Genomic DNA, 12,003 nt, shown 5'->3' on the forward strand with positions numbered 1-12,003 from the left:
AAACCCTAAATGGTATTGTAGAAAACTACTAGCCCATCACATGCGTGACAAAGGCCATCAACATTCACACTCCCTAGCAGCAGGAAAGCCTTTTCAAGTGACTACAATGTCCAGGAGATGCCCATTCCTTGTTTTTGACATTCCTATTGTGGTGCATATTTTATAGACACCGCTGTGGGAACACTAAAGCAATTGCCCGCCAATGACTAAAAAAGTCATTATACGGCGGGCGGTTCTCACACAGGATTGGAGGTGTGGCGGCACTGTCAAGCTTGTAATCGGGCCTTAGGTGTTCCGACAGAGCAATGGCTCTGATTGCATCTTGAGATCTGTGGAGACTAGAAAATCCCAACCAACCTAATAAAGTCTTCAAAAATTACATTCTTAATAAGATGTTTCTTAATTAACCATACAATGATATTGTCTCCAAGAAGGATGGGCCAGATATGAGGGCAGGAGCCTTGCAATGACTCCATCTCAATCATGCATAGGTGGTTGCTCATTGCTGGAATGGACACCACCAAGAGTCCTTATCTATGCACTAAGACAAAGAAAAACACCAGTGCCAAATTAAAGCACAATGCAGAATTGCACCCTAAAGTCAACCAGGTCCAACATATCACTTATGGTCAAGGGCCTTGATATTATAGAGTTAATTGCATCCCACCTTGATTATTAAGTGTCTCTCTAAGTCATAGCTTTCTGAGGGGTGGCATCGTATGGTGACCGGAAAAATTATGACCCACTCGCCGCCTGGCCTGATGATCTGGGAATGCCTCCTAAAGTATCACAGGAAGTAAGAAACCTTGGAATTACCATAGACACCAAGCTATCAATGAATGCCCAAGTGGACAATCTAGCTAGATCAAGCTTCATTACAATAAAAACTCTGCAGCGCATCTTCCCCCACCTGGGATTTCCTCACATGGTCCAGGTTACTATCTCTCTTGTTCTCTCTAAACTCAATTACGTCAGTAGCCTCCAACACGGATCATCTTTTACAACTATGAAAAGTCTACAACAGATTCAGAACTCTGCTGTTGAACTTCTTTTACATATGAAGCCACAGCCCACATCTCCCCCGCCTTGAAAGCCCTACATTGGTTACCGGTTGCCAGAAGATCCACAGTCAAGCCGCTTTGTATCCCCTACAAAGTGATACATGGAACAGGAAAGTTCTTCATCAGGAATAAAATCACCAAATACATTCAACAAAGAAACCTCCCCTCTAGATTGGCACCTCGCCTCAAAATGCCACCATACATCGTAAAAAACATAGGAGGCACATCCTTCTCAGTTGAAGCAGCCAAACTATGGAACTCTTTAACCCCAAACATAAGATCCACGGATAACTACCTTATCTTCAGAAGACTACTCAAACGTTGGCTCCCACATAACCCCCATACTCAAACATAAATGTATAGCATATCCCTATGTATTTAAGCCTCTATTTGGACTATAGATGTGTACCTACATAAGTGTATTTCTTTGTATAAACGTTTATAATAAATATGTTGTTAAATATATAGATATTTGTTAGTTCTGCTTAACAAATGCACATATTACTTATAGTTTTATTATTCTATGTTTAACATGTATATAGGTGACTGCATAAATAAGTAAATCTTTTATCAAAACTATTTATCTAGAATAGCTTCACTACTGAATTACAAAAAAACACACCGAAAAAAACAAATAAATTCACTTAAAGTACTGGAATGCTTGAAAGTTTGAAATTATTAAATACAACTTACATCTACATACATTACCTTCCTCATACATATATATAACTTCCATGAACTAATCTATCTTTAGATGTATTACTTTGCTTTAAATTCAGTATTTCCAATGCACTACCCTATATCTCACCCTATACCTCTTGCAATATTTCCTCAACCTCCACTCTGACTCATCTCAAATCTCATTCTAATACTTTTTCCAATGCACTATCCTTTTACTCATACTATACATCTCGATATTTCTCTACCTCCACTCTCTCATTCAAAACTCCATTCTACTACTGTGACCCCCAAAATAACCCTTTCTAGACTTTTCCCTCCTTGCATCATCTTGTCCCTCTTTTACTATTCAGATCTCCCAAACAAGCCTTTCTAAATCTTTAACTCCGACTCTTCCCCCTCCACTTTCCCCCTTTACTCATCTCAAACCTCATCCTACTGCTATCAACTCCCCCCCCCAAAAAATTCTAGATCCTTAAATCGTCTATCCTGCCACTATTCCTTTTCAATCCAAATAATAGACTAAAATGTTCACCGCTCAAATTAATTTCATATTTCCCTATACTGATTCACCACTAATCCTTTTCAGGTTCTGGATTGGCGTGTTACTTGCCGAAAAAGGGATTCAACACCTCATTGGGGGTAGCAAGTGCTATATAAATGCAAATCCTTCCTTCCTTCTTCTATAACTCCACTGTTCATTTCAATCCAAATAACAGACTAATATGTCCACCACTAAAATGTATTTCATATTTCCTTATACTAATTCACTACTAATCCTTTTCAGGTTCCGGCGTACCGTGCTACTCACCGAAAAGTGATTACACACCTCACCAGGGGTAGAAAGCACTATATAAATACAAACCCTTCCCTCTTCTATCCCTCCACTATCCTTTTCAATACAAATAACAAGCTAACATGTTGACCGCTCAAATTAGTTTCATATTTCCCTATACTAATTCACCACTAATCCTTTTTAGGTTCCGGAGTACCGTACTACTCACCGAAAAGGCGATTGAACGCCTTGTCAGGGCTAGTAAGCGCTATATAAATGCAATCCCTTTCTTCTTCTATCCCTCCAGTATCCCTTTCAATCCGAATAACAGACTAACATGTCCAACGCTCAAATGAATTTCATATTTCCCTATCTTAATTCACCACTAATCCTTTTTGGGTTCCGGAGTAGCACGCTACTCATCAAAAAGGCGCTTGGACGCCTCGTCAGTGGTATATAACTGCAATTACAATTTTGTGCATTAACATGGATGGATAAATGCTTGGCTGTACAGATGATTTTTTTACGTCGCTGGTATGAATAAAAGTATAGTAAAGGCGTTTGATTTTCAGCACCACTAGCTCCAAATACAAGCAGGACGATGATATACAACTAATTCAAAAGCCTCAGCTCCTGCATTTCCTGCAATGGTTCGGAAAACCTTTGTGTCCTGCAGCTGTTTTGTAAGCCACAGGTACGACCCTTTCCTATGCAATGAATACACTTAGTGGGTTCCTCTAATTTAAATTCAATTTGCGATATTAGTAAAAACTCCTGAAAATCCAAGTGAGGGCTCTGCTAATTATCTGTATTCTACATATCCAATACAGCAGATGCACATTTGGTATATGGATTCTCAGATTCATGGACCTTCTCATTCTTTTGCCTATCATCCCTTGCGTAGGTCAATGGAGAATGATGTTAGTGCATGTAAACCAGATAAGTTGCTATCCTGCCATCCATATTTGTCTTTCTTACCTCCTCATGCATCACCGAGAGAGTGACTGCTCCAAAATGTGCAGGTCCTGCTGCAACCGTTAAGTGGCTCCCCTACCTCTCCCGTTCGGTATAGCAGCAGATCGATGCGACCACAGAGACGGCCACAGGACATCTATGATGTTTCAAACTGTTTCAAAGTAGTACATAATGCTAGCTACCATGATATTCCAATTACATCGGACACAACATTAGGCGCTTTTATGCCGCCCTTAGGTTCCATGAGTTGAAAGTCCAATTAACTTCCACCAGGGCTAGGTCTGTGTGGGTCTGAGATCTGGGCGTGATTAGAAACAGACACTGAAACGGGTCCCTGTCGGACTCTTTGTTCATGTCCTTAACTTTTTTGCTGTCAAAAACACTAATAGATTTCTGAACTATGAATGTAAGAAATGTTAAGGTAATAAACGTCTAAAATGTAGTCCTCATTGACAGATGTTTCACACGCTTTACTTAATCTTGCATTCCTTAAGAGTGTTAGCTATTTCCAGGATGTTGGGATTCTATGTTTTTTTGTGTGCAGATGCTACTCTCGGAATATTGCATAACCAAGTTTCCTCCAGGTGTTTCGAACGGGCCACGATTGAGAGGTCTAAATTGGGGCTGAAAGTAGTCGAAAATTCTCAGAGTGGCTGTCGGCTGGGTCAAAAAAGGTATTTAGAATGCTTTGTTAAACAATCTGTGGCCTCTCTACAGAGCGCACAGAATAATAGTCCTGTGTTCCGGTTGCAATAGTGAGTCTGTGTCAATTATGTGAAAGAAGTACTAAGTTGTCAAAATAATGACAAGGTTAAACAAAAGAAAATGTAGTGCTTACAAGTGAATGGGGTTGTTGTACGGTTTGGGGGATGGTGAAGTGTAGGTGCAAGAACCGTAATCCAGGAGAGAGTAAATAGAGGGGGTTGAATAGGAAAAGGATGAGATGTCTCCCTTCCAGATGGATGAGAAGTGGAGAGAAAAAGGGCGAACATATCTAACACAGAATGAAAATAAGAGTGACTGAGACACTTTGAGGACCACTACCCTTCTACAGGCCTCAGAAGTGTTTTATTTACAATCTTACAATTTGAGAATTGAAAAATGTTCAGTATTGTTTAAAACAACATTATCGTTATTACTCATTCATCTTAAACTGCGATCAACCATTGACAAAGCTAACAGACCTGTATGGTTGTAGATGATGTCAGTTGTTATATATCTGGGTGCAATAACAAAGCTCAGAGGTAAAAAAAAGTGTAGGGTGGCATACTATGTGAATCACAGAAACGTAGTTTGTTTACGCCACACCCCTTTTTGAGACCCACACTTTTTTCACCCACTTAAAGAAAGCCCTGACTTCTACAATTGATAGGTACCAAACGCACTTCACACTGCATAGCTAAGCAATGCTACCAACCTTTTCTTCATACTATGAATCAGCAGTTACTTGAAAACGGTACTTTTACTATGAATCAGCAGTTACTTGAAAACAGTACTTTTACCTGCTTTTGTGGAGCATGTGGCGGTCGGAACCCTATAATGCTAAAATATTAGTATTAATAGTCTGTGGTGTGAAACATTTACACTCAATAGTGTTGTGGTGCGCCCTAGCCTTGAATGCGTCACTCACAGCAGATGATCCTGGCAAGATGGCAGTCACGCATTGTGGTGACGCTCCACGTTATATGTACGCGACGCGTGCGCGAGATTTCAACCCTCTGCACGGCACGCAGGGCCTGCGTTCCGCAGGTGGAAGTAGGTTTTAACGGATTTAGTTGTATAATTAATATCACATATTTTATCAATATCCTTGCCAACTGAACCACCGATTACTGAAACGCTTTAATGTCTCACCCCCTGCCAATCCTTCCCTGTGTCGAATCTATACCCCCTCTCCCCCACCGCCCGCTCTCTTGCCCCTATCTCTTTTTCTCTTCCACTCTATGCCCTAGACCTAGCCTGTCGTTATCCATGACGGTTCCAGCTCTCTGTGTGCGGCATTTTCCTTTCCATGCCCCATATCTGCTTTATTATAGCAAACAAGGCAGGGCATTAAAATCCATGACTCATTTCCTAAATTGCTCATCTGATTGGATTATCCATGATATGGTTGGAAATCGCCATCGGATATCCTGGCATAGTTCTGACAAGAAACCTACACAATACTGTAAATATGAACTTTAAAGCGGTCTGAAAATATTGTACTATAAATAGAGAAGGAGGGATATGTTTTATAGTTTATCATACAGCCTCTCTACTTGACTACCACAAACAAAGGTATGATAGGCCCCGTTTGGAGAGGATTACATTCCTGAGCTGCTTCCTAGTAATACTTTTTTTTTTAAAGTTCAAACATTTATAATAAAGTATCAAAGATAATAGACGTAGAGCATCATTCGTGTTGTGGTAAAGTGCTGAGATGCACAGGTCCCGCTGTATAGACAGAGATGTGTCTTGTAGAAAGTTCACTGATTGGAATTAGACTTCGATTATGAGTTTGCTGGCATTCTGAAGGTTGGGCCTCGTATTGGAGACAAATCCTTATTCTCGTTATGTACACTGACATGTAACTGAACATAGTCCTACTAGATCTGGTCTGTCAGTAGACTAGATGCTCATAAAGGAAGAGAGAAGAGGTAAAAGGAAGAGGGTATAGGGAGGAAGAGGGAGACATCATTGGTGGGGCGAGAGGACAGATCTGGGCTTGGTTGGATATGCGGGTGTTAAGCGTCCGACATTTAGGAATGGCCTCCCACATGCTGGTTCGAAGAAGCTGTAGGCACTTACTCATGTGCGACAGATAGCTCAGGTTTATGGAGGGGCTGCGCAAGGCTGTCCTATTGTTTAGCTGGTGGTTGTTTAACTTCTAAAAAAAAAGTGATCTGTGCATGTAACCTACGGAGGTTTGTTTTTCTGGAGGTAAATATCAAAACTGTCCCACTGTTTACCTGTTCTATTTAATGGGTGAGCTTTGTAAAACACGACGTTGTCCACACTTCTGGTGTAACAAGGTTGACCCCACCATTTTTTAAAGGGCATCCGTGCTTTTGTTTTCCATTCTGACAGTATAACTTTGACACCCAGGGTCAGTAACATATCTATAGATTGTAGATCTGAAGGAGATAAGTTCAGCTAGTGTGGATAGACAGAGATGCCCAGGGCTAGAGTGTTCAAGCCTAATTTTAGATGGGCCTTAAACATATTCCGAATGATTTTGTGTATATTGGACCAGAGTGGGTATATGAATCTGCAGAAGTAAAATATCTCCTGGTGATGTGTCACATTTCCAGCAAAGGTTGGATTTGAGCATACACAATTTATAGAGTCTTGCTGGAGTCCAATAAGTATTGTGTATCGACCAGAAACAGGTTTGGGCAAGAGATGAAGTCACTTTTGATGTGAAAGGCGAATGCCAAATTCTTCACCAGAGCAAGTCAAGAGAGATTGGGTTCTGGTACGTGGGGTCTTGTAAGTCCCATTTTCTCTTCATTTGTTTTGTCAGGTACTCTTTTGATGGCTTGAATTTTGTAAAGTCTGGACGCTGCATGGCCCTGTTTTTCAAATCTACGGAACATGATGCAAAGATCCAGGGTTTGGGTACAGCCTAGTTTCAGAGGAGCACCGTCTAGTTTCAGGAAGTCATAGAAATCCCTGTCTTGTAGGCCAAAGTTAGCTTTGAGGGTGGAAAAGGGAATGGGTTTATCAAGGGAGCCTTGTTCACTAATAAGATTGATACCCTTGTTAGCCCAGGAGACCCAGAAATGGGATGTGTTTAGAATTTTGATATGTTGTTGTACCAGAGTGATGATATATCGGAAGTTATCATTTTATTGGTCAGCTTTCTGTCGATGTGTTTCAAGGCAGTTAAGGTGCTTTGGATGATAGGGTTAGAGTGTTATATGGGCAAAAGATCAGTCTGATTAATTGTTAAGGTAGAACATAGGGCTAGTGGTTGCATTAACTGTGATTCAATTGGAAGCCATGAAGGGAGGCACTGCTTATCATGGATAAACCACCAAGCACCTTCCGCTGCTAGGAATGTAAGCTGGAATTTCTGGAAATCTGGTTGGTTCAAGCCACCTTTAGATTTACACAGTCTAAGTCTGTCTAAAGATATCCTCGCCTACTTAGATTTCCAGAGGAATTAAAAAATCAATGTATCTAGCAATTTTAAAAAGGAGGATGAGAGAATGACTGAAAACATGCTTGATAGGAAGTTTTCCAGGGGGGCTATCGTCATTTTGATGGTTTTAGTTCTTCTCCACTAGTTGAAATATTTAAGGGACCACATGATTAACAGATCCTTGACTCTGACAAGAGTATTACTAAGGGGAGACATTACAGGAAGGCTAGCAGCAGGTAATAAGACTATTCTGCCATGTGATCGACAAAGCCAAACACCTAACCTCACCAGCTGCTGCCATCTTGTTAGATCCAGACAGAGAATATGAAAAGGTCTCCTGGACTTTCCTGCAAGCGACTCAGCAAAACTTCGGTATGAGGAGCAACTTCATATGCATCGCAATGTAAGCTTCAATTTTAATGTTGTTAAATTGAATCATCCTGCTAATTTATCGCATCACATATGGAAATGCAAAAGCCAACAGAGAGCTTTGTAGTGTAGAAAAACACATACATTTTTATCAAAACTCCAAAGCTTATAGTATAAACACAACATGCAGGGATTCAGGGTGGCACATAGCACAACTTGGTTTTGGTTTGGTTTTCTTAGACCTATGTATATAGTTTACGACTCCTAATCTTACATAATGGAGGGTTCCATTGGTTCAGTCTATGTGCTTATTAGCCAGAATGAATTCATTGGAAAGTCATTAGAACAAAAACTGGGAGATCAAAGCGTTCGCAGGGTCATGGATTATTGCATCACTTACTAACTTACTCAAACAAGGACAGAACCATACTGATCTGCCGACTACGAAGAGCCATTCCCCAAATTCAGGAACTGTTCTTAGATACAGCCACATTTATAAAGAGGCATGGGTATTTGAAACGTGTTTAACATTGTCTGCAGTCATTGTGCAAGCATGCAATGCCATTGCTTGTGCGCCTGACATCACACATACGTGCACTTCATGTGCTTCTGATCAAATGCTAGAATGTGCATGCTCCTTCATGTGTATTACCAATGGAGAGATCCTTGCCATCTTAATGGCATTTAATATTAACAGCTAGAACATAGTTGTATTAATTTGTTGGGATGCAACATATTTTAATATAGTAAATCGCATATTGCAAACACAGTGGGGACCAGAATGTTTTTGCTGTGGTTAAATAGCCCGACATCTAAAAGGAGTGTGGTCAAATCTGTCTGATGTTTCTTACTAAGTAGCATGGCTCACTTGTTTTAGTGCAACGTATCGTAATGCTGTAAACCATTTCTTGAAAATGACATGGGACCCTAGAGAATAAGCTCAGATCTGATTGATATTTGTTATTAATTAACATGCCTTGTTTGTGTTTCTGTGAGTTCAGTAACCGTAATGTAAACCGACAAAAAAAATATTTAGATTCAATATCATTAGATCAGGAATATCATCATTCAGACCGTGAGTGTGTTGCATTTAGTCTGAAAATTCATTCTGTTACTTAGTGAACAATATCTTATTTGTTTTCCCATTAACAGTAAGGTATGATAGTTTTTCTAAAATGACCAAATTCAAATCATCTTCATTATGTTCTTTTTCTAAAAATGGAGCTGTTATTTTGTGGTGCAATGTTGGCATTGTCTACAACTACTACATTCCCCAATGCGTATTTCAACTTTCCTATAGTCATATCTATATAAAAGTGCACTATATAAACAGATTATACGGTATATAGCATTCTCAGTGTTGCTATTTCTGTTTTTGAAGTTTATATGGAGTTTTCATGCCCAAGTCAGTCTACTTTGTTGTACTAGTTAATCTACATGCGCTGCATTTGTTGCATGGCTAACAATCTGTCACATGCAGTAGGTTCCAAACTGTAGTTTTCACAGGATGCAATGCCATTGCACCTGCATGTTTATTTCTAGTCTTGTATGTAATACGTGAACATTTAAAAGTGAACTGAGGTTTGTTGTGGTGCCCATTGCTTGGGTTAAGTATTCACAAATGAATTGGATTGTTTGGAATAGGCGGTAAGATGTTAGTTATTAGAGAAGAATTGGTGCATATTTCAAGCAGAGTACCCCCACTATTGTAACAGACTATTTTGCCACCCACGACAGGCATTTCTCCCTGCAGCAAAGGGAGCACATTTAGATTCACCATTATAGCACAGAAGAGCACTCAGTAGGATATTATAAAATATATGACGTGGCCCATAAGCAGATGCTAGAATATTATTGGGTGGGACACTTGCATCTTGTACTCATATTTCATAAAGGCAATTTCAGAATTGCTTATGGTAGCTATTCAGTAATCTTTTGCTCCAGTTAATAATTATTGCCGGAGGTTGCAAGTTGCGGGTACAAGCAATCATTTGTGGGATCAAACAAATTTTTGATTACCACACCTAAACGCAGGGCAATAGAGAGAAAGGCAAACAAGCACTGGAAATGCAATAGGTCTCGCAATAGAAAAGTTTGAGCTTTTGGTGTGGTAAATGTAAATATTTTTTAATTTTTGTTTATGTTTTGCAAATTATAAAAGTATTAATTTTGTTATTTGAAATGCCAATAGTTATAAATTGTATTGGGTTGGATGATGGTCGCGGGGAGAAGGTGTAAGGAGCTAGGATTGCGTGTGCATGTCTGCAAGTGCGGAAAATCGTTTAGAGGGGTGGGGGAAGCAGGTAGAGAGCGTGAATGGCGACAGCTAAGTGTGGGCTTTTGCAGGGAGGGCTTTTGCAGGGAAGGAAGTCGGCGGGGAAAGGGGATCTCAGCGGTGGAGGCGAAAGCCTGTGATTGGGTGTGAGCAGTGGGTGAGCTAGGTGGTGGGATTTATGCAACTGGTTACATAAGGGAAACCTGTTTCTCGGTTCACTCTTGGCAATGTTTTTAGAGTACAGGAGTTTTCTTGAAGGCTTCATATTTGAAACAATTTCTTTCAATAAATGGCCCTCAAAATAAAACACTAATGCTAAAAAATAAATAACTTTTTAAATTTTGAATGATCTTTCTCGTATGTTTACATGACAAGTGTTCCCTGATTTACGCGCAACATCTTTGTATGGCTCAGCTCTTGTTACGGTTCTTTTAACAAGCCAGACCCCATGCTGATACAATAAAAGCGGACGATATATAAAACAAAGGTCCTTTGCCACAGAGTACCCTATTTAACCGCCTCAGCAAAAATTAGACCAAGGAAGATTGCATTATATGGTCCGCTACTGTAACACTGAGCGCATGTGTTTATACACATCAGTTTTTTTTATATTACACATGACGATTCATAGAAAAATCTAAAAAATAAATGCCTTATACTATCAATGTTTTTATAAATTTTAATGATAAGCAGCTCTAATCGACATTAAGATATAGGTAAACAACATCACTTGTGCTCGCAAAAGCTACATATAATATACAACTGTTTGTAATACACGCCCGATGTGTATACTAGCAAATGAAGGTAACCTAAAATTCAAGTGTGATTTTAATGTAGACAGCGGACTAAACAGAGGCCATACAAAGTGTTTGAAGTACGCGCTCGCTTTGCATTTAAGTAGAAAGTGATGGCAGAAAAACAAATAGTGTGAATTGAATTGCGCCAGCAAACTAAAGAGAGACTAGACAGCCTGTTTGTGACGGGCGCTTGATTTGCATGTAAGTAGAGGGAGATAACAGCCGAAGGAATGATATAAAGTAACAGAACACACTAAAGAGAGGACATAGAAAGTGTTTATAATGCGCACGCGGTTTGCACCTAAGAAAACGAAGATATCAGCAAAATAAATAGTGTGAACTGAATATTTCACTCCCGTGATCGATGTGCTAGCGGGGGCTAGTGGTGGAGAGTAGGGAGAGAAGCTGAAGTTTCAGTAAGCGGGGTTGTGTTCAAATTTGGATGAGTGAGGGACGTGAGGAGGATCGCATGGCTCGGGAGGAGGCTAAAGGGTGATGGGGCAGGGGGATTGTGTCCCGGACTGCGTGGTTCAATGGAAGTGAAGGAATGCGGGGGGGTGTGGTAATCGGCGGTGCGCAGGAAGAACTGGGGGGGTGCTCGCATGAGTTGGGTAGTCGCATGCAAAAGCCTTTCATCCTTCTGGGGCCGTTTCGTTTGGGGTACAGTTAAAAGAAAAACAAGTCGGATGGGGTGGGGGGCGGGGAGAAGGAGAGTGAGCAGCTCGAGGCGCTATTGATGAGTTGTAAATGGTGGCGCCGTCGATAAGAAAGACTCTACTTGTGGCTGTGCCAAGGGGGCAAAAACTCATCAGACTGAACCTTCCACTTGTGCGGCACGAACAAAGCAAGAGGCAAACTGATGGCAGACCAAGGGCCATCGACAAGAAGGTGCATCCCTGCTGTGTAAAGTAGCTGTAAAAAACACGCAGCATATGTCGACCGGAGCTAAA

At 40.5% G+C, this 12,003-nt stretch overlaps 1 protein-coding gene across 3 annotated transcripts in view; it reads left to right on the plus strand.

Annotated features, from left to right (window-relative positions):
• The window catches only part of RFX4 (regulatory factor X4), a 351,260-nt gene that overhangs the window by 45,756 nt on the left and 293,501 nt on the right, over positions 1 to 12,003 (plus strand). Inside the window, exons 1-2 of one of the 3 annotated variants that reach the window (XM_078654097.1) lie at positions 5,216 to 5,244; positions 7,922 to 8,015. The exons of 1 other annotated variant lie outside the window; for it this stretch is intronic. The gene's annotated coding sequence lies outside the window, so the exon portion shown is untranslated. Of the gene's footprint in view, positions 1 to 5,215; positions 5,245 to 7,728; positions 8,016 to 12,003 lie in introns of those variants that run through there. One more of the 3 variants, XM_078654104.1, reaches the window with a different exon arrangement.

Source organism: Lissotriton helveticus, chromosome 1_1 (assembly GCF_964261635.1).
Source record: "Lissotriton helveticus chromosome 1_1, aLisHel1.1, whole genome shotgun sequence".
Lineage (NCBI taxonomy): Eukaryota > Metazoa > Chordata > Amphibia > Caudata > Salamandridae > Lissotriton > Lissotriton helveticus.